Source organism: Drosophila serrata, unplaced genomic scaffold (assembly GCF_035046125.1).
Source record: "Drosophila serrata isolate PLE 108 unplaced genomic scaffold, ASM3504612v1 contig_217, whole genome shotgun sequence".
NCBI lineage: Eukaryota > Metazoa > Arthropoda > Insecta > Diptera > Drosophilidae > Drosophila > Drosophila serrata.
In genome coordinates, this window is record NW_028257115.1 from 953,516 (window position 1) to 975,062 (window position 21,547).

The 21,547-nt window shown below is 32.6% G+C and overlaps 1 protein-coding gene across 10 annotated transcripts in view; it reads left to right on the forward strand.

The window, feature by feature from the left end:
• Tet (Ten-Eleven Translocation (TET) family protein) overlaps positions 1-21,547 on the forward strand; it is a 118,237-nt gene that overhangs the window by 70,238 nt on the left and 26,452 nt on the right. Inside the window, exon 1 of one of the 10 annotated variants that reach the window (XM_086829549.1) lies at positions 1,852-3,134. The exons of 8 other annotated variants lie outside the window; for them this stretch is intronic. The gene's annotated coding sequence lies outside the window, so the exon portion shown is untranslated. Of the gene's footprint in view, positions 1-1,851; positions 3,135-21,547 lie in introns of those variants that run through there. One more of the 10 variants, XM_086829548.1, reaches the window with a different exon arrangement.

Here is a 21,547-nt window from a genome sequence, read left to right on the forward strand (position 1 = left end):
TCAACTTTTCATACTTTTAAATTATTTATATATTTCCATTATGAATAAGTAAATATTATAATTTTATTTAATTTAATTTTCGTTTTCCTAAAACTATTCGAACTATTTTTCTGAACCCCGCTGTACTTGTATCTGTGCGAGGGGGCGGAAATTGCCAGCAGGAAGAGCATAAAGGGGGGGCTGTGGGTGGGTGGCATGGCTTAATGGGTGGCATGAAATATTGCCGGCTAAAGTTTTTCTCTCTCTCTCTTCCTTTTTTCAAAATGAGTCGAGTTGCGTGGCAAAAGAGCAAAAGCAAAACAAAAGTAGAGATAGAAACGAAAGGGACAAAGAGCAACTGGAAAGTTGCAAGCTGTTCAGGGGGGGGGGGGGGTTAATGGCAATTCAAGGAAACCAATTTAAATTGAGTTTGATCATCGTCGTCGATGTCGTCCCAGCTGCCATAACGATATATAGTATATGGTATAACCCAAACCAAAATCAATATAAATGGCAACAGATAAACACCCAAACCAATTCGGAGTTCCAACGTTAATTTAAACTCACTCGATCTTGATTCCAGGCGGGAGGAACCTAAACTTTGCCAATTGGAATAACCGTTAGCTGGAAGTTCATGTTCCCTGGAAATAATTGAACAATTTCTAGAAATATTCGATTTCAATTGAATTCAATTCAATTTAATCTTGGGGAAAGAGATTTTTTCTAGGAAGAGTTAGGTTTTTAAGAAAGTTTAACGTTTATAGTTAATAGGAAAATTATCGTAAATTATAAGAAATATATAAATAAATAATAATAAATTCATTAGGATATCTAGAAAAGTAAAGTTAAACTTCATCTAATAATAACCATAACTTGGCATCTCAATTTTTATTCAAACTTAAGCTTGTCAAAACCAAAAATCCTTGAATAAGAATAAGACAAGCATTACATTTTTTAATATTTATTAAAGTACATAATTTAAAATTTCGCTTTTAAGTATAAAGTACTTGTAAAACCTAATTTACATCCCAAAGTGAAATAGTAACTTATATATTTGAAACCAAATTCCTTGGCAATTTGTAGCTCTGTAAATCCAATCATCATCAAAGGAAGTTTCCATCCTATCTTGATTTAAATTTTCCCCTGTATTTGTACTTTATTTACCTCCTGATTTTCCTTCCATTTACCTACTCTGACTTTATCTATTCGATCTAATTTTCTTGCTTTTCTTTCGTTTCGTTTCAGGTGAGTAATCATTGCTTATCACAAGGCTTTTTTTTGCCCAAAAAAAATAAACGTACGGAAAATACGCGCAGTAAGTGGCCTAAAAATATGCAACAAAGGTGCAAAGATCACTAATCTTAAGAAGTATTTTCTTTTTTTTTTGGGGAAATAAATTGAAAAGAATTTTTCGTAGAGCGGGGGGTTTGGGAATTTCCCTCCCGTTTTCGTTTTCAGTTTTTGTTTTCTTTTCGGTCGTTCCCCGCTCGGCTTCTTCGTACACCTCCTTCTCTTTCTCTCTGTATTTTTTTGTGCCTTTTTCGGTTTACCGCAGTTATTTTTTACTGCCTTTTTTCCGTAGCAACACACACACAGACACACGTACAGAAATACGAAGACGCTAACGCTGACGTTTACGCCGGCAGCGCAGTCATGGCCAGCCGGCGAGAGCGAGCGACAGCAGAGAGCTCCACAATGGCGGCAAACACGTTTTTTTGTTGCTGCCCTCTTCGGCTTTCTCTCTCGCATGCGCTCTCTCCACACTCACACTCGCGCGCCGCGCTCTCCCACAGACCCCACACAAACGCACACAGACAAACACACATACATGTAGCCGCGCAAGACGAACGTCGCTGCCGCCGTTGCCGTCGTATCTGTATCTTTTACGCTGCTTACACTCCACGTTCAGATTCAGATTCATTCTGTAAACGCGATTCCTCGAGGACGTAACGTGAAACGTCGGTTTTTGCCCGGTGTTTTTCTCGCCCCGGTTCAGAGCAGAGCAAAGCAGAGCAGCTACTCAAAGCGGTTACCACCACCCCCTTTCGTAAGCGGCCGCCCCTCGCCACCCCGCATTGTGCATTGTGTGTGTGCATCTCAAAGATACAACAAGCTACAAAGATACGCGACAGTATCTGCAAGATAAATACAAGAAACGAGGGCTTATAAATTACAAGAAAATAAATTTCTAAAATAAATTAAATAAAAGTATTCAGAGAAATTTTGAAAAATAATGCATATTTAATCGCAGTGTATGTGTGTGTGTGAGCGCGTAAATTCTTTAACTAAAATTGATTGTTTATTTCCGTTTCGAGCACACGAATAAAAAGGGAGATAACAAACACAAGCAACTAAATGAAATTTGGGGCAGTTGCCAATTGAAAAATGTGATTTCGTTATCAACAACAACAACACAACAACAACAACAACAACAAGAAAATATAATAAAAATAGGAAAAAAAAGAAAGAGAGGTAGAAATAAATAATTCAAGTAACACACACACACTAAAAAGAGATCGAAAATAAATACAAATTAATTTGCGCGCGCTTTGAAATCGTCTTCAAAATGTCATTCCAAGTGCACGAAAAAACCACAACAACATCAGCAGCCACAACACCAACAACACCAACAGCAATAAATAAATGAAGGAAAATAATTACAAATAAAAAAACAACAAGAGAAAATTGTTCAACAATACACACTAAAGTAAATAATAATAATTGTGTAAATAGCATTCAAAACATAAACAATTTAATTGTTTAATTGTGTGTTCTTTTGCCGCAGCAAAAAAAGATCAATAAATAAAATTTAATTATACCGTACATATAAATATTCAATGAATACGTAGTAGGATAATATTAATAATAATAATAACAACAAAAATCTGATAATTCCGTGCAATCTATTTCTAAAATAACAACAACAACAGCCATAAAAAAATAAAGTTTATTAATAACTCAAGAACGCAAAACCCGATAAGAGAGCAAAAGAATCAAATTGAATCGCAAAACTCAAACGCAAAATCCAAATCGTTAAATCCAACCTAGACTTGCCATATACAATATATATATATATACTTACTAGATGTATCTATATCTTTACTAAGATATATGATACTCGAGCAGCTTTAACAAACAGAAAAACGTGATAAAAAGTAAGTGATCTTTGTTAGCGATTTTGGGTTATTAAAATCCGATTTAAAATCGATATACGACACTCACATCAATCATGGTGGGATTTTCCTTAGTTCTTTATTATTATTAATATATATATATTTTTTTGTATGTTCAGCCTTTACCTCTGTGGGACTTAAGTGAACTTATGTAGATTATTATTGATCGAATTTCCCACCCCTTAAAAGGTAGCAATGGAAATAACAAAGAGACAAAGAGGGGCAGGGAACGAGGACGAAACAACCCTTGAAAATAGTTGAGAAATTCAAAACGAATCGAAGCAAGGAATTTAATTTTAACTTTTTTAATTAAAACTTGATGGAAATTATATTAATAACAACAGAAGAAATAAGCAAAGGAGCTAGGAAAAAACTTATAGTTATGGAAAGAAACGAAAACATTTATTTTATGTGTGAGGAAAGTAAGGTAATTAGAAGTAGAGAAGATAGCTGGGAAATACCTTAAACTTAAAGGGGGTAAACCTTTTTATATTCCATAAATTATATTCCCAAAAACTGAATGAATTTTTTGGTATATATTATTCATCAGAATATACTTAAACTCATCCAATTAAAACTAATCGAAAATCAAGAAAATAAACCTTAAATTCATTGCCCTGAGAATATCAAAAGTCATGGCAGGTCGTGACAATGGTTTTTTTTTTCTTAATTTATTTTCTGTGGATGATCGAATCGAATCCCGAACGAAAGCCAGGGATGTCGAAGGTTGTGATCCCAGTAGAGACTTTGATTTCTGATTTCTGAATTTCGATATTCGGATTTCTTGGATTTTCAGCTGCTGGGAAATAACATTCTGTCTGTCATGGCAGACTCGCTGAATGGGGCAAATTTCAATCACTTCAGTCACTCGTAGTCGTCGATATAATCAATAAATGTACTCGAGTGAACAAACAAATCAAAAGAAGTGAAATAACAACAGCTTTTTTGCATTAAAATCAAAGCGTAACGAAACGAAATTGAATCGAAGACAAGAGATAAATGAAAAAGAAATCGAGCAAAATAAAAGAAGTTCTCCGGCATTGATTACACTTGCAAAAATCGCCACAAAAAAGAGTGCTGACATCCGGGAGAACCTTTTTTTTTAAGAATAAATATATACTAGATATATATATCTATCTATATATATCCTATAGAGAAGCGTTAGCCCCATCCTTCTGGCGTTTGCTATTAATAATTCATTTACTTAAAGCGAACCAAAGCATGCAATTCCTACATTTTTAATGAATTAATTAAGTTTCCCGTGGCCAAAAAAAAATATAAAAGCGGCACAGATACCGTCAGATACACTTTGTGTTACTTTGAAGCTTTGTATCTGCACATTGCATGACGTCGATGAGGCATGCACCGAGCGAAAATCCGCGTTGCTGCAACATGACTGCAACAGAGCGGGAAATTGGATTTTCTTAGGGCAGTCAAGGGGAGTGTCGGAAGAGGAGTTGGAAAATGGGTATTACATGGTTGGGAAATATTTCGTAAATTAATTTCGTACATTATTTCTTCTTCTATAACTATAATTTCATAGTATTTATAAAGTTTCCAGGGAGTATAGATATATCTTTAATAACCTCTACTTTTCCATAAGTAAAGAAATCCACTCAATTCACTTCCATTAATTTAATTGCTCATTAATTTCCTAACCTTGAGGTCTTTTGTTACTTTCAATATATAATTATAAATGTTGAGATAAAACGTATAGTGTTCAGATACGTTTTATAACCTGAAATTATATGAAAAAACCACTTAAAGTTTACAAGTTATAAACTTTATAAGTTATAAACGTTGAAAATTTTGCGCATACAATAAAGATAATAACTGTTATATGGTTATTTTTTATTAATAAACATTTTATAAATGGGAAAAGTTTTCGAGAATATCAAGCAAAGTTTATGTTTATTTTTCCAAGGAATTTTTCCTGTTTCACATATATAAAACTTGATTTAAAAAATAAGTTTATAGTTTTCATATACAAGAAAGATAATTGATGGTTCCTTGTTATACAAATTGGAACTTGCATTAAAAAATAACTTTACAGAAGACCTGATTCTTAAGTTTATTTATGAGTAAGTAAATTAAACCAGGAACTATTTATTTTTTATTTATTCTGTACTTCGAAAATCCTCTAAAACTCTTTGGATAATCTCCTCTTGAGACAAAGATTTAAATCTGATAAATTCCCTAAAAAAAGGAACTTTTCTTCTTGAAGATCAGATTTCCCAATCCAAAGAAGGGAAATTGCAACAAAGTTGGAATTGCAAATACAAATAAACTTTGAGGGGGCGTTAAAAAAAAGGGGTAAAAAAACGAATGCAAAATGGCTAAAAGGAAAACAGAATCCACAGAGAAAGAGGAAAATAAAGTGCGACAACAAAGGGAAAAGCTAAGAAATATTGTGCCAGAGATGTGAATTTTTATTTTCTTTTTCTTTCCTTTTTTTTACATTTCGTTCTTATGTCTTTTTGGCGAATTCTCCAGACGAAGGAAACACTCAGAATGGCAAACATGTGGTCTCTCCTTTTCTCCCATTCCCATCTTTCTCTCTCTCTCTCTCTCTCTCTCTCTTGTCTCTTGCCTTTTTTCGCGAAACTATCTGCGAATAAAAGCTAGCATGTGTGTGTGTGTGTGTTGGAGTATCTGTGTGTGAGAGCGAAGCGCAGACAATTAGTTTTATTATGCTTTGTTGCCGAGCTTCGCTGAAATGGCACGACATAAAAAACACTACAAAAAAAAGGAAGAAGAAAGAAGCAAAAATAAGTAAAAGAAGCAAAAAAAAAAAGTAAGAGATAAAATAACGAGATCGCATGGTTTATATATAGATTTATATGATGTGCATCGTCGCGATACATTTACTATGTTGAATTGCACTTAATTTTTGCAATGGCCAGGAGCCAAATGTGCAAAAAAAGTAACATAAAATAAATCTAGAAAAATAAAATACAAAAGATTTCAACATTACAAAATGCACAAAGGAAAACAACATTCTAGACTACAAATTAAAAGATATAATGGGTTAATAAATCACAGAAATGGAGCATTAAGTGCACTATGGTTTTCTGAAACAAAATAATACAAAAAAAAAACAAGAAAGATGCTAAAATTACATAAGTAACAACTTTTAGGTTTACAAAACCCAAAGAAAGTTTACAAATATTAGGCATAACACATTTATATAAATATAAACTATTCATAATCTCTTTAAACCTCAAAGGTATTAAAGAAAGTTTACAAAATACACCCAAAATAAAGATACAAAATACAAACCATAAGATACAAGATACAATACACATTAAAACAGATATAAAACAGGCTTTCAAATGGCGAAAATTACACCACATACTCGTTTTGTATTTAAAGCCAAGTGTGCAAGAGAGATAGAAATGCCAGAATTACAATTATGCAGGGCAGGCAACCATAAATATTAATTTATTAGCGTTGCGCAAATTTATCTGCGCAATTTAATTTTTTCTCTTTTTTTTTGAGCACACAACAACAAAAGCAGGAAGAAAGTTATGTTGGTATTTAATAGTACAGACGCAATGATGCCCTGTTTTATGTTAACTTTTATTAAAAATCTAACAGGGTTTTGGGGAGGGGGTTTAAAAAAGCTAGGAAGTATATTAATACATAAAAAAAAGGTTGAAATTAATTAGAAACCATAACAAAAATTTGTTTCTTTTACAGAAAAACGTAAGACCTTTTTATATAGAAATTTCGATTTTTCAAAAAATATTTATTAGGCAAAAAAGAAAGGGAATTTCAATTGTAAAGCTTTGTTTTCTATATCCCATAAAATGCTTTTATGTTGCCAAATTTTCCTTAGAAATTCCTTTAAAATTAGATTTTACTATTGCCAGATAAACCTTTTCCTGAACTTCTTTTAATTATTCTTACTCTTCACTATTTCCTACCTTAATTCTTCTACAAAATCTCCTATGAAAAAGGTAAATGCTTATAAAATTCAACTTAAACATTTTAGTACATAAAATTTAAATATTTTTGCCATTTATTTGAAACCCCTTATCAGCTGTCTGAGACGCTTGATGGAGTCTGATATGCCCCTCTTTTAATGGCACTACAAAAAAAAGAAAAAAGAAAAACAACTTAAATAGACTTGTATTTATGCGTGGCGGCATTTTTTGGCCGCGACTCAAGTTGCGAACAAAAGCAAAAAAGGATAACTTATAGTGAGGGGTTTTCCTTCTTTTATTGCAAAAAGGGGAAATGTGCGACTCACATGTGTGTGTGTGTGTGTATCTGTGTGTGTGTGTGGCATAACAAAGATTAATGACCAGGCAAAGGCAAGGGCTGCAGCTTTGGCTCATCGCACACACACACACACACACACTCGGGCTAACAACAAAAGGCAATAAAAACATAATAAATTACCATATCAAGTATACGCCCGGGTTACCTCCCTTGCATTTCCGCATGTCTCTGTGAATTTATTTGCCTGAAATAGGCGCTACCTTGAGCATCCTCAAGACCAAAGTCTGCTCATCTCTTTCTCTCTAATTCTCCCTATTTCTCATCTCAGTTCTCTGTGGAGAGAACAAAAAACTTTTTCCCCATATGATTTATGCAATTCAATTCATAAAAGTTGCTTTCTCCTCTACCTTAGTTTGTGTTTTTTTTGTTTTTCTACCTTTTCCGCATTTGTACTTGGCCTGCCACGCCTTCAATTTGTGATGCTTTCTTCTCTATCTCTCTCTCTCTCTCTTCGTTGTCATTTTTTAAGTAATTTTTTGTTCTTTTGGAACCAAAAAAGAAAAACTTTCCCAAACTGTCATAAATTTTTTTTTTCTCCACATAAGAAACTTTTGAGTGGGGGAGGAAAAACTTTTGCCAGCTTATAAATCCATGTAAAAGTTTTGCATACACACGCAATTTCTCAACTTTTATGCGTTGTACACAAAAATAAAAGTATACAATTATGAGAGAGGAAAAACAAATTTTTGGCAATCAAGAATCACATAAGAATTCTCTCATTAATATATGTATATCTTTCTTTTAAAAGGAATTTCTTCAAATAGAATGGGAGAGGAGCGAAGGTTATCTAACCCCTCGAGGGCAGTGTTGTTTTTTGTTCTAATCGAAATTCCTTATCAACCCTTTTTTGAGATATATATATATATATTTATACCGACAACTGTCTTCGGGGTTCCCTTTACCCTCATTAATCTCAGGTATTGCAGCTGCTTTGAGAAATTTTAAAAGAAGGGGAATATATATCTTTTTATTTCCCTAACCCGAGGCCATGGTCCATAAATCCCTAGACTCTTGGGATGTTGTGTGTAATCTAAATTGATTGGCTGTGGGATAAATAGCTTCGCTCATTTCAAATTTTAAATTTTAATTACTTCATTATACACAGTCTGAGTAGAATTAATGGGTGATTATTACGATTACAACCACATATAATGTAGAAATTATAAAGGGTTTGGGTTTAATAAAACTAGAAAGTATAGTAAATAATAAAAGCAAGTTATAAGTTTTACTATAAACTATAAAAGTATCTCAGCTTCAATTTCACAAACTAAATTATAGCTAAATATTTAATTTCCTAGCCCGAATTAGGCAACATAAATAAAGTAAATTAAGCAAACAATAATGACAAACAATAAAGCATTAACAAGCTCTGACCAAACAATTTCATTCAACAAATATACACACAAAAAATCCAAATGAAATGGGTGAAATTCGAGGGAAAGAAAACAAAATAAATACATTTTACAAACAATAAGTTGTTTGATCAACAAATTGAATACCACAAAAAAAAGAAGTTAACACACAAAAACCGAAATTGATCAAACAAATATGAAACGGAACTCCAAGAAAATTACATAAACTAAATAATGAAAAAGTTAAGAGTTGCAATCAATGAAAAGAAGAGAAAAATAAAAACCAAAGAAGAAAAACTTTAACAATGACATTTGAGGAGACGAGCAAAAGTTTTTCATTTTATTTTGTTCGCTTCCTCCTCTCCCTTTTCAAATTTTCTTGTTGCCAAATTTTCATTACAAAATAGCCAATTTTTTATGCATTTTTTCCGGCATTAAATTAAATTTATACATAAATTAAAGTTAACATCGTGCAGATCATTAGAGGCAGCACCAAGCACCACTGAGAAATAAAAACACAAAAATAAACCCAATGTGAGAAAGGCAGCTGCATGTTGCAGTTGCAACTAACAAGCAGCCAGCAAAAAAAAAAAAAATGCTGTTGCATGTCTGGCATATAAAAAAGAAAATGCAGGAAATGTACACGAAATTGATGAAATTTTGTAAATAACTAATTTCGAAAAAAATTGTTAAGATGGAAATGATTGGGGTGGAAATATTTGTCAAAGAGTTTTTTTTTAACAAATTGTGAGAAGTTGGTTGGGAATAAAGAAACAGAAATTCAAATATATTTCTATATATATAATGTATAACATTAAACAATAAAACCTTGAATGCATGACATTCTTTGTGATTGATTGTTAATTTGCTTAATGCTTTCTATGATTTATTATATATTTAATTGTATAATAAATGCAAGAACAACTATAAATATTCCTTGACAATAATCCAAGAAATTATACACATATATACAAACGACAGCTGACCAAAGTCATTTAGGTTTTTAAATAATGCTCATTAGGACATTGGCGTATTTAATTAACATTTAAAAGCAATTCCAACAATGTTGCCTATTATTAAGACAGAAATTGTTGCATTCCGCATTATAATTCTCTGTATTTTTCTTGGCAAACAGGCAAAAGAAATTTGCGCAATTTTTGCAGAAAAACTAATTTTAGAAAGGGGAAATTTGATAAATACAAAAACAGAAATATACTCAAGTATATATAAATGCTGCTGCATTTACAACTTTCACAATATAATAGCATTTATCTAATGCCGAATATAAATCATTGTAATGAGCTGATAGGAGAGACGGGCGAGCATGACCCACACACAAACAAACTCATAAATAATGCGATAGTTGAAAAAACAAGAAACAAAAAGATACTATATATGTATGTATATCAAGGTTCTGTCAGATAAACCCACTCACACATGTGGAAAGTACTTACTCGAGGCCGTAAATCAACTGCTTAAGTTCCCAAGACATAATAGAAACTTTTATGTATTTTTTTCTATTTTTTTTAAGAGGAAACTAAACCAGGTTGGCATAGTTTAAATCAAATATTTAGGTTTAGTTTTGCATTTAATTTTTTTTTGCCCGCTCAGCTCAAGGAAGCCGCGGCCAGATGTATCTAAGTATCTCTATATAGAAAGTTGTCGCAACCAGTTTAGCAGTAGGTTTTATGTGTGGAAGAGGGAGAGGGGGACCTAAAAAAAACTGTCACGCATGGATTTATGCTACACGTTTACTATATTTACATTTAATTTAATTTTTCTAATTTTTCTCTACCTAACCTAGAGTTAAATATATATATTCAAGACTCTATTTGTTGCAACTGTAATCGAAAGAAAACAATTTTGCAATGTAATCTAGGACATCATCATAAATTACAGCAATTTCGAGCGAACATTTTCCCCATGTTGCTTCCTCTTTGCTTTGAGACCATTATGGCCACAAAACCAAGTTGTATATATATATATAGATACATATATCTGTACATCTGTACATCAAGTATATGTATATAGTATATGTAAGTGCGGATGATTCATGTTTACGTAACAGACAAACGGGCAAAGTAAAGCCTTAATAGGTAATTATTTAAAATTTATTACACTGCCTTTTGGTTATTATGGCCAACAATTTGGCCCAGTGGACCTTATAGAGACAAGGCCTTAATGCTCCACTAAGAGCTCCAAACTTGGTTAATACTTGTCATTAAAAATAATGTCACAGAGAGACTTAAATAAATAATTCAGACTATTTTGTATTTATTTCAGAAGAAAGTCCACTCTAGTTCTTAATCTTCATTTGGGAATTTACCCCCAGATAAAGCAGTTTTTTGTAGTTTTCAAGATATTTAATTTCACCATAACTTGTTCAAGTAAATAGAACAGTTTTCATTTGGTTTCTATATAAAACCCATAAATCAGATAAGAAATGTATTCAAAAATAAGTAATACAAATAAACCAATCTTTATTAAAAACCATAAAGAGATAAAAAATGGAATCAATTTCTAAAGATAACCCTGTATATTTTTTGTACTTTCCTGGTTATTAAAAGCTACGTAATGCTCAATTTTTAAATTGCACAAAAGCAATAAATCAGATAAGGAAATATTCTTTATCTATGGTTAAGATAGCACAGCCGATAAACTAGTCTTAATAAACAAATAAAAACTCAGACAAATTACCCATGAATAATAGTGAGTCATAGAAAGAGTTGAAAGTACAAAATTGATTGGAATTAATTGAAAAATGAAAAAATAAATTGATTTTTATATACTTCTTTTTAGTTTCATTTAACTATTTTTTCTCTGTGCCTTGGAGTTCACTTGAGTTTAAGTGCATTTTACCATCTTTATTTGCACTCTGGTATTTGTTTTGTTTGTGCTGTGTGTGTATATATCTTAGACTTTTGCCCATTATACACCGACACTTTTTCATATCCTGTCTGGTGGCCATAGACTTAAGTCTGGGCTTTGAGTACAGAGTACTACCGACCCCTTGTGCCCTGCATATCCCCACTTTTGATGTGAGAAATGCGGCTCTCCATGACTTGGCTAAAAAAAGAAACCGAAAAAGCGTGCAAAAACCAACTAAACTAGGGGGGCAAAGCAGTGGAAAACTGTGGAAAAAGGGGGAAAAATAGTGATACAAGAAAAGAACGAAAAATAAGTCTAGGAAAAAGGCACAAGAAAAGTGCACAAACAATGCCAAAAGCGCTAACAAGCAGATCTTCATCTCTTCCCCTGCTTCCTCTCTCTCTATTTCCACAATTTGTCATCGGTTTTGACCGTGAATCGGGTCAGGTGTCAATTCAGGAAAAAAAATAAGAAAAACCCCAGGAGGAAAAATCTAAAAAGAAGTGAAAAACTTGCTTTCAGGTTACACTTTGTATCTTATGCATCCTGCCAGCTACTTTAATGCACTTTCAGCGCTCAACGTCAATGTGTCAAATTGATAAAGCAGCGAAGGCTTTGCTAGCAAAAATCGTAGAAGAAACAAAAAAAAAACACTATATAGTTAAGTGTTTTTTCTGCAAGACCGAGATCGAGTGCCCTTTCTTGGCCCGAAGTGTTGCCAAAGCACTTCTTCTGGTTATATCTGTATATATATACATACGTCAGAGTATGTGTCGTTTTTTAAAGCCTTTTTTTAGCTGTCTTGTAGTGCCAAAAACCATGATAACTGCTAACGATTATCGAGTGCGTTTGTATGGGGTTTTCTTTCCTTTTTTTTTTGGTTGAGGTGCAGAGAGAAAAAGATACAAAATGGGAAACACTTGGCAATACTTACACTTTACAAAAAAAGGTACAAAAAGAAGGATTCTTGGGAAAATATAATTATTTTAAAGGTAAACTGACTTCAATATAGATTTTCATTTACTTAAATAAGTCACAATAATTATAACAAAATATTTAAACAGGTTTTAATAAAATGTTGCCTAGCAAAAGTCAACTTTTAAGCTCAGTTTCCTATTAATAATATTTCCAACTATGTAAATAAAATAAATAACAACATTTTCTTCTTAAAAGTTCTAAGAAATAAATATTCTAATAAAATTTCAAAAGTCCCATCTTAAAAATATCCTAAAATTCTTCCTGAAACATCCACATTTCTTTATAATTTTTCTCCCTGTGCCTTCAGAAACATATATCGACAAATGGTTAAAAAAAATGGAAGGAAGGTAAAACGAAATGGATAGTTTGTGCCTTATCAGAGACTTAGCTCAGGTGTTAGGTGATTGCCTTGTAATCTATACCCCAGGAATGTTTACTCTTGGCCGCTCCTCTCCTTGGTTTTTCCTACCAAAAACCAATAGTATCTTCTGTGATGGATGCATAGATATGGAAACACAACTGCCTTGGCATTTGTTTACTTGTTTGCATATTCCAGAACCTTATGCAAAGGTTGATTATCAGGAGAATTTTACCTGGAATCGAATTTACAGACAATTGCTTGGGCAGCAAATTAAAGATTTAGTTTGCTTAAAGATGGAAATTTCTAGTTGCAAATTAAACTTGAACATAAGCTAAATTCTGTCTTAATTCTACATTTATTAACACACTAAATGACAGACAATAAAAGCAATTGCCTCAATCTATGGGCTACCTAACAGTTCCACAAATAAATTCTCTCCATAGGCAAAATCAACAGGAATTCTAGTTTGTGGCTTAGCTTATCGATTCCAACACCTGTGACAGCAATTGCATTCCAATTGCCGATTAATTGAATTGCCCAAATCGAAGGAGTTGCAGAAAAAATATATATAGAAAATTCAAGCAAAAACACAGGAAGGACTGACTTTAGGTACTATGTAAGAAGGGCCTTTGGTTTTCCCCCAATTTTTCCACAGCAGCTTTCACTCCAACGACAGCTACACACAATTGTGAATCCATCCCCGGAGCTCGTTGTATTTTCTGCTTTATGTTGGGCAAATATTGACATTCGTTTATTAAAATTCCTGCAGAGCGTCCAAGGCAAGACCCAAAGATTCAGACGGCATGGGGCAAAAACTCAAACCGAAGACACTCTGAACCCAAGGAGATGTGCAGAGAGAAAAAATATATATAGAAAAATTATACAAAATTAGTTTAGGATATAAAAAGATATATACTTAAATATGCAAGACTTATAGAGAAGTATTTCTAATAAAGGAAATATATTAAATATGGAATAAAACTATTTTATTTCTTTGATAAGAATATTTAATCCAAAGCATATTTAAGCTCCTTCGTACACAGATGTATTATACCAAAAATATATATTTTCTTACTATAAATTTATAATTCTATAAATATTCTCCCAGTGCATAAAAGAGGCGTGGCCGAAGGGGGGGCTGAAAACATTTTATGTGATGTTTGCATATGTAAATGTGTCGCTCCTTCTCTCTTTCTCATTCTTCCACTGTCTTTGGCTGGGCAATATTTGCTTTTAATTTTTGCTTTGTTTAAACTGCAGTTTAATTTTATTTTCCACAAATATGGCCAACAAATTGGAGACGTACACGAGAAATGCAAAATGCAAATTGCAAATTGGCAAAGAAAGCTGACTGAGGCCCGAGATGGTGGGAGATACATCTACTAGATACTTTGTAGTCAATGGCCAGGCCAACTGCTGTCAGACTTCAAATTTAATTGACACATTTCCTTCGTCCACAACTAAATTTTCTTTACTTCACTTCCTTTTAGTTTCGGTGCAAAAATAGTTTTTTTCCACATGAGAAACAATTTTCACATCTACAAACAACGAGTGAAATAAATTTTCATTTAATGCCAATGGGGGACCCGCAAGTCAAAAAATAACAACAAAATGCCACAAGAGCTGCAAAAGCTACAAATCCCACAAGGAAAAAACTGCAAGCAAAGAAATAAAAAATAAAAATAAATAACAACCGCAGTAACAACAACGGCAAATAACAATTCAAGTGACAATCACAAAAATTGCAATAACAATGTAAATAAACTTTCAACTTTATGGTTTCTTCATTTGCATTTATTTTAATTAAGTAAATGGTTAGCAAATGAAGTGAGGAACTTCAAAGTACCCCTTAAATTGTGAATTAAAATACATTATTTTAAAATATTTATAAGAAGTATAATGACTCTCTAATTTGCTAATAAAAAAACACACAAATTGTGATATTTTTATTACCTATTTTGCATATTTGATTTTCTGTTTATTTTTTAAATTCCGAAACTGCCACAAAACAATTTCTGTATAACATTCGCATAAATATTTTAATGCTGGTCACTATGATGTTTTGCCATTTAAATTTATTAATAGTTATGTTTCCTTGACCCAACCCCCCTTTCACTTGTTTGCCATACGAAAAATAGTTTATTTTTTATATATGTACTTTAATTAACATTTTCTTAATGTATCTTTTCTGCTTTGGCTGATTGAATTTTCTTTTGTTGCCTCGCAGGAAATGAGATATAAAAGCGCAAGCTCTAATTAAGCCCTGAAGACGGGGAGGGAGAGAGTGGGGATAAGACCCTATATTGCATTAAATTGTATAAAAGTGCATGGAAAAAGTTCAAGTCATCGGCTGATTGGCAACTAAATCGAAACAGGAAATGCCATTAGCCAAAGAGCATTCATCGGGCTGAGCTGTTTGTGGGGTTTTATTATATAGGAAAATTATTTTTAAAAACAATTAGGGGTAATTTTTTTGTATGATAAAATGAAGCGGAGAATGGAATTTAGAGGAATATATAATGTAGAAATATATAAAAAGAAATTTCTGGTTAAGAAAAGAATTAACCGTTTTGCATTTTTTTCTATTTTAAACGATCGTTTGTATGGGAGCTATGTATATATAAGATATAGTAGTCCGATTTTCATAAAATCGTTCACAAATTTTAAGATTTTTAATTTAACGGCTATATATCTAATTTGATGAAAATCTGTTGAAAACTAGGAAAGTTATAAATTATTTTCTTAAAGTTTTCCGATTGTTTCTATATCGGCTATATATATATGTATATATATAGTCCACCGATTCGCCATGCTCCGACTTATATACTAGTAAAATTATATAGAAGAATTACTCCATAGTTTCATTCAATGAGCTTAAAATTGTTCCAAAACAAATCTCGCATGTCTGTGCATATGATTCCCAACTAGTTCTAACATCCCCGGAACGAAGTGTCTTCTATCAGCCAAGTCTCGGATAAGTGTTGTGTTACAAAAGTTGCAAGTCATTGTTTATTAGTGTTCAAAGTTAGTAACTGATAATAGATACTTACTGGTCATAGATAGTTACTGGTCACAGATACTTACTGATCATAGTTATTTACTGGTCATAGATAATCACTGTTCAGAGTTACTTACTGGTCATAGATAATCACTGTTCAGAGTTACTTAGTGTTCAGAGTTACTTACTGGTCATAGTTAATTTCTGTTTATTGATACTTACTGATCATTGTTAATTACTGCCTCTCTCATATCTTTAAGCTTTATTAATTAATTAATTTAACATGGAAATGTCCCAAATTCTATAAAAATAGAAAAGGTGTCCTGGGACCTCCTCTTTTTATTTCTTTGCCAAATAACTTTAGTTGAAATGATGTCGGAATAATTGATTCGCCCATCGGCCATGGCGAATGTGGCCATAAAAGTGTCCACGATTTGAGGCAAGTCTTTGGGCCATTTTCGAGGAAGGAGGATTCCAACTCCAACACCTTGGGAGCGTCTTCTTTACTTGTTTTTTGCTTTTAACGTTTTATTTTTCCCATTTTTTGTATGTGTGTGGAATCCGAGATTTAATGGGGAGGATGAGAGTGGTGTCGAGTGGAGTCTCCATTCGAGGCTGTGTGTGCTGTGTGTCGGGGTCACGTAGACTCCATTTATATCAAATTATCTTACCATAATAATGAATTGTTGGCAATTATAGGCATTATCGTTATTTATGGCCCTCAAAGTTGTATTCCCAAGCTCTTCTGCATCTCTTTTGCAGAGCCCTTAAGCCTCGAGACATTAAAGTAAATCTAATTAAACGAAAATGCCTTAACTCCATGGCCCCATAAACAATGTGTTCCTCAATTGTTAATTGCCTTTTTGGCTAGGAATCGGAATATATAGAACCTGTCTCTCTGTATAAGTTGTTTATATAGCTTATAGACTTTTATCCGATTCAGTTGGTGACTATTGTGACTCACTAAGTGTACAATGTACGCTGGTAATTGGAAACTTCCGCTGCGAGCAAGGCGGAATTAATGAAATGTCTTCTCAAATCGGCATTGAACAAACTAATTGAGTGAAACAATAATTGCCCTAGATTTTTGTACCCAAAACTCTGCTCTTTTTTTTTTTTTGTTTTTTGATAAGGGTAAGAGGGTGCCATAAAACATTTTGTTGAAGGCAACTGTTGTTCTAGTGATAAGAGTTCTCTATTTGGTAATATGATGTATGATATGGTCTCGGGTTTCAAGGCAAAAATATCGTGAAATATGACGGAAGAAATGGATGGAAGTGGAGGGAAAAATATATATTTTTGATAGGAAATATCCCAGGTGTTTTTAATGGGAATTTCTTTAAGGGGATTTCCCTCGAATCTGACTCTCTTTTTTTTTATTTATTTATGGCAGTCATTCAAATTTAATTTGTATATTTAATTGGGCTTTGTTGAATAAAGTAGCTCATAAAAATTATAATTTATAATTTTATAATATATTTCCCTGTCTTTAATTATTTTAAATAATAGTTATAGGTTTAAAAATAATCTAATAATAGGCTCTTAACTCATTTAATTTTCTATAAATACTCTGTCTGTATTATTTATGGCCTCTTTCAACCTGCGGGCCTTAAATAAATGACTTAATCATAGTCATAATAAGCCCTCTTCAGAAACCCTCAATTGATTACTATTAGAATGAGTTTCCTTTCCTTTGGGCCTCCGAAAAGGGAAGTCGTTAATATAAATATGAATTGCTTTTAAATATATTTTTATGACTCCCATTGATTGCATCTGCTGTCCAAGAACATGGGGATCCATTCATTTGAAAGGTGGAAATACAGAGGAAACCTTCAATGATTTATGATCGCATCGTTAAAGTCAACCAAAAACGGAAATAGAACTCGTTTAATAAAAAACACTTTGCATTTTGGCAGAGACTCGAGGCAAAAATAAGAGATAATAAAAATAAAACAAAGAGAAACCAAAGAAAAAGTTCAAATTAAAAACAAAAAAACTCGGAATTTAATTGCCTTTTACAGAGAGAAAAATAATTATAAAAACTAAGAAATAGGAAATGAAATCAAATTTAAAAATAATAGTTTGACTTGGAAATTAAATCTAATTCATTTTATATTTTTCATTTTCTTACTCCTTAAAATATTTAAATACTTGTAAAAACATAATTTCTTTGCGTGTAAAGGTTCTGTAAAAAAATCTGAAGAAATTCCACATAAAATGGGGTTTAAAACTCAAACAAACATTAAAAAGAGGACATAAGAAAAACAGAAAATTAAGGCAAACAATAAAAAAAAGCAACAACAAATAAGAAAAAAGAAAAGTAAGGTAAAGGAAGAAGCAGAAACAGGCAAATGTCGAATTAAAATTAATGTCGAGTTAATCGAGTTTTGTTGTTGCTGCTCAGTTTCTTTCTCTTTGTTTTTTCCTCTGTTTTTTTTTTTGTTCCTTCTTCTTGCCAGCGAACAAAGAAGCAAAAAAAAAAAACAGAAAAACAAAAAAAAACGAAGCACGAGAAGAAAAAAATCTGATTCTCAATCTGAAAGCAGTTTGTCTTCTTCTCATTTTTTTCTCCCCCTTCTTTAAGGTTCCTCGTTGCTTGCCCTCTCTTTCTGGAGCCTGTTTTATGCCGACTCCCTCTCTCTTTCTCTCTCTCCCCATCTCTTTCCATCTGAATAGCCCCATCTCTGTCGCACTGCAGCATCTTTTGCTGGCAGAGCGCAGTCGCAGCCTCCGACATAGCCAGGCATTGTACTATTTCAAGGATAACCACTAACCCGAGGTTATTTTATTGCGCTCCTTGCGCTCCTTTGTCCCCAGCCAAGGCACTGGCCTTCGCTCTACCAAAGAGTATTTTCCTATAAATTGCAATCAATTGGTATAATTACGAGAACTATATGTATGTGGGCCCCAAGCTAAATCCGGAACACGGAAAGAAATGATCGATTATCTAGGGAGTTATAGCAAGTAATGAGACCATTATCTTACTCATTATAAAGGATATAAAATGAATCCTTTGCTAATCTAAAGATAATTGATAACCGGAGGTTATTTTTGCGAGCCTACGTTTTTGGTTTTATAGAAATATTTAAAACAAAACGCTGTCAAACTGTATATTTAAAATTATAAAAAATATATGGAAAATAGTATCTCTTTTGATATGAAAATTTGTTCAACAAATCAAAATTATAAATTATCGTAACTTAGTCAAAATGGCATTAATTTTCATTTGGATAGCGGTCATATCTTAGTTTTTATTAGGGCAATAAATCTGCAAACTCAATTTAGAATTTTAAAAATTTAAGTTTTTTGTCAATTTTTAAAAATTGTAAAGATATGAATTATAATTATAAAATTATGAAAAAAATTTTCAAAAAAATTTTTTTACCAGACTTAGCTAGATCGATTCGGCTGTTGATGCTGATCAAAAATATATATGATTTATGGGGTCGGAAATGATTCCTTCACATAGTTTTAAGCTTCTGAATAAAATTATAATACCCTTTCAATGGTATAAATATACTCAATTTAATATAGAATTTATTACATAGATCTTTATTTATATACAAAACACAAACATTATTTCAACCTTTAAACTTTGCCTGAAACATATGAAATTAATAAAACTTTAATAAGTTTTAATTGAGGCCACATATCGATTACATTCTCTCCTCAACTGCATTTAAGCCTTAATATTTAATAACCTCTTATTATTGATTCCCACCGACTTTTACTAATTAACACTTTTTTTCGCTTTCCCTTGCAGGTAAGTGTTCTGGACATTTGCAATGTTGTGTTTAACCCAAATCGCCGGTTGGTAAGAAATAAGAGAGGGGGAGATCTGAATCTGAAGTGGAATTGAAATCGGGCTAACAAGACAAGTCACTTAATGTCTGTCGCCAATTTATTCGCATTTTTTTTCTTTGTTTTTGGGGCCAATTAGTGAAACGAGTTTCTGGTGTAAACGCTCTAAGGAAAGGAAAACATTTCCGCAAAATAAACAAAGTGAGGTAAAGCGAGGCAGAGAGAAAAGGCCAAAACCAGCTGGCCGAATCGGAGGTAGTATGAGTGATTCATGCACTGGCTTATTTCTTGGATTTTTTATACATATATATATTTTCTGTTGTACTTAGTACGCTCCAACTCACACACCGGGTTCCTCCACTTTACTCTCCAGTAACTCTCGACGAGATAATGAGCTCTCCGGGCCGTAAGGAAATTAAATACAGTGATTAAGTAACTTAATGACGTGGGATAAGCCAGAAAGCAGCAGCAGAGCTGAGTTGGCTTAGAAGCTGAAGTAATTCCAAAAATGTAATCCCAAAAAAAATGTGACAAGAGAAATCCCCGAGGGTCTTAAGGCAGGATTCCACTTGAATCTTAAATGGATAAATGGATGATCGGAGCTCTTGATCCGCCACTTAAACTTCAAACTTCAAGACCTTTTTCAAGAGCAACAAAAATTCTTTTGGCCAAAAGTTCACTTATTCGGCGGTCACTGAACCTCCTTCCCTCATCATTCGTCTTTTTCCTCATTTGCATTTTTGTACACAGTCAGAGAGAAAGAAAAAAAGAATCATTTTAATTGTGTTTAATTAGACTCAAAGCCACGTCCAACTAACCGAAATAATTATGCATAATTAAAAGCTGTTTTGCATTTTCAACTCACTTTATTTTAATTTTTTTTTTATTGTATGTCTTTCTTTACTGAGCTTATTTTTTAAGGCATTAACCTTAGCAAAATAAATTATGCATGTCAGGCAATGGCAAGGCATTATTTCTCTTGACTCAAAACAAAAAAATGATTTAGATTTATTATGGCAAATTTTTTTTGTTGATTGTCTCATAAAGTAACATTTAATTGGAATTGAAATTGAATTGAAATAAATCGCAATCTTCTGATGAGATCAGTGTGAATTCCCCTTAAGATATTTTATATTTTTTGATTCCTTTTTTATTGGGTCATAAATTTCAATTATAAATTATTCATAAATATATTTCAGTTTCGGAAAGTTTCTAATTTATCCAAACGCTTGCCAGTTCAATGAACCAAAAGTAGGCAACTGTTTTATTTTAGCTTAAAACAAACATCAAAGAATATATAAAAAAAGATGAAGAAAATAAAAAGTGAGGGGAGAGTACTCGAAATGAGCACAAGCAAATAATCCAAGATAATTCTCAGCTATTCGCCTTTTTTTAGAATAAATTGTTCAATGATTTTTTGGGTGTGGCAGGTGGATGGAACGTACGAGTATTATTGGTTTCGCCGTCAATTCACGGCTCATTTGCATAGACTTAGAGTTAATGAAATTTTTCAAATAACCATTCAACGGATATCATGTGGGTGGGTGGCAGTGTGTCGTGCATATAAAATAGACTCGAGTGTCAGGATTATTGTTATTGGCCAATGTAAATGCAATTCCAGTGATGAAGCCAACAAATTTTGGCCCAAAAAGTTACGCCATTTAGTTTTATTTTGAGATAGATAAACAAAGTGGTATGCCTTTCAAGGGGTTTTAATATTATTCAAACAATTTATAACGTTTTAATGGAACAA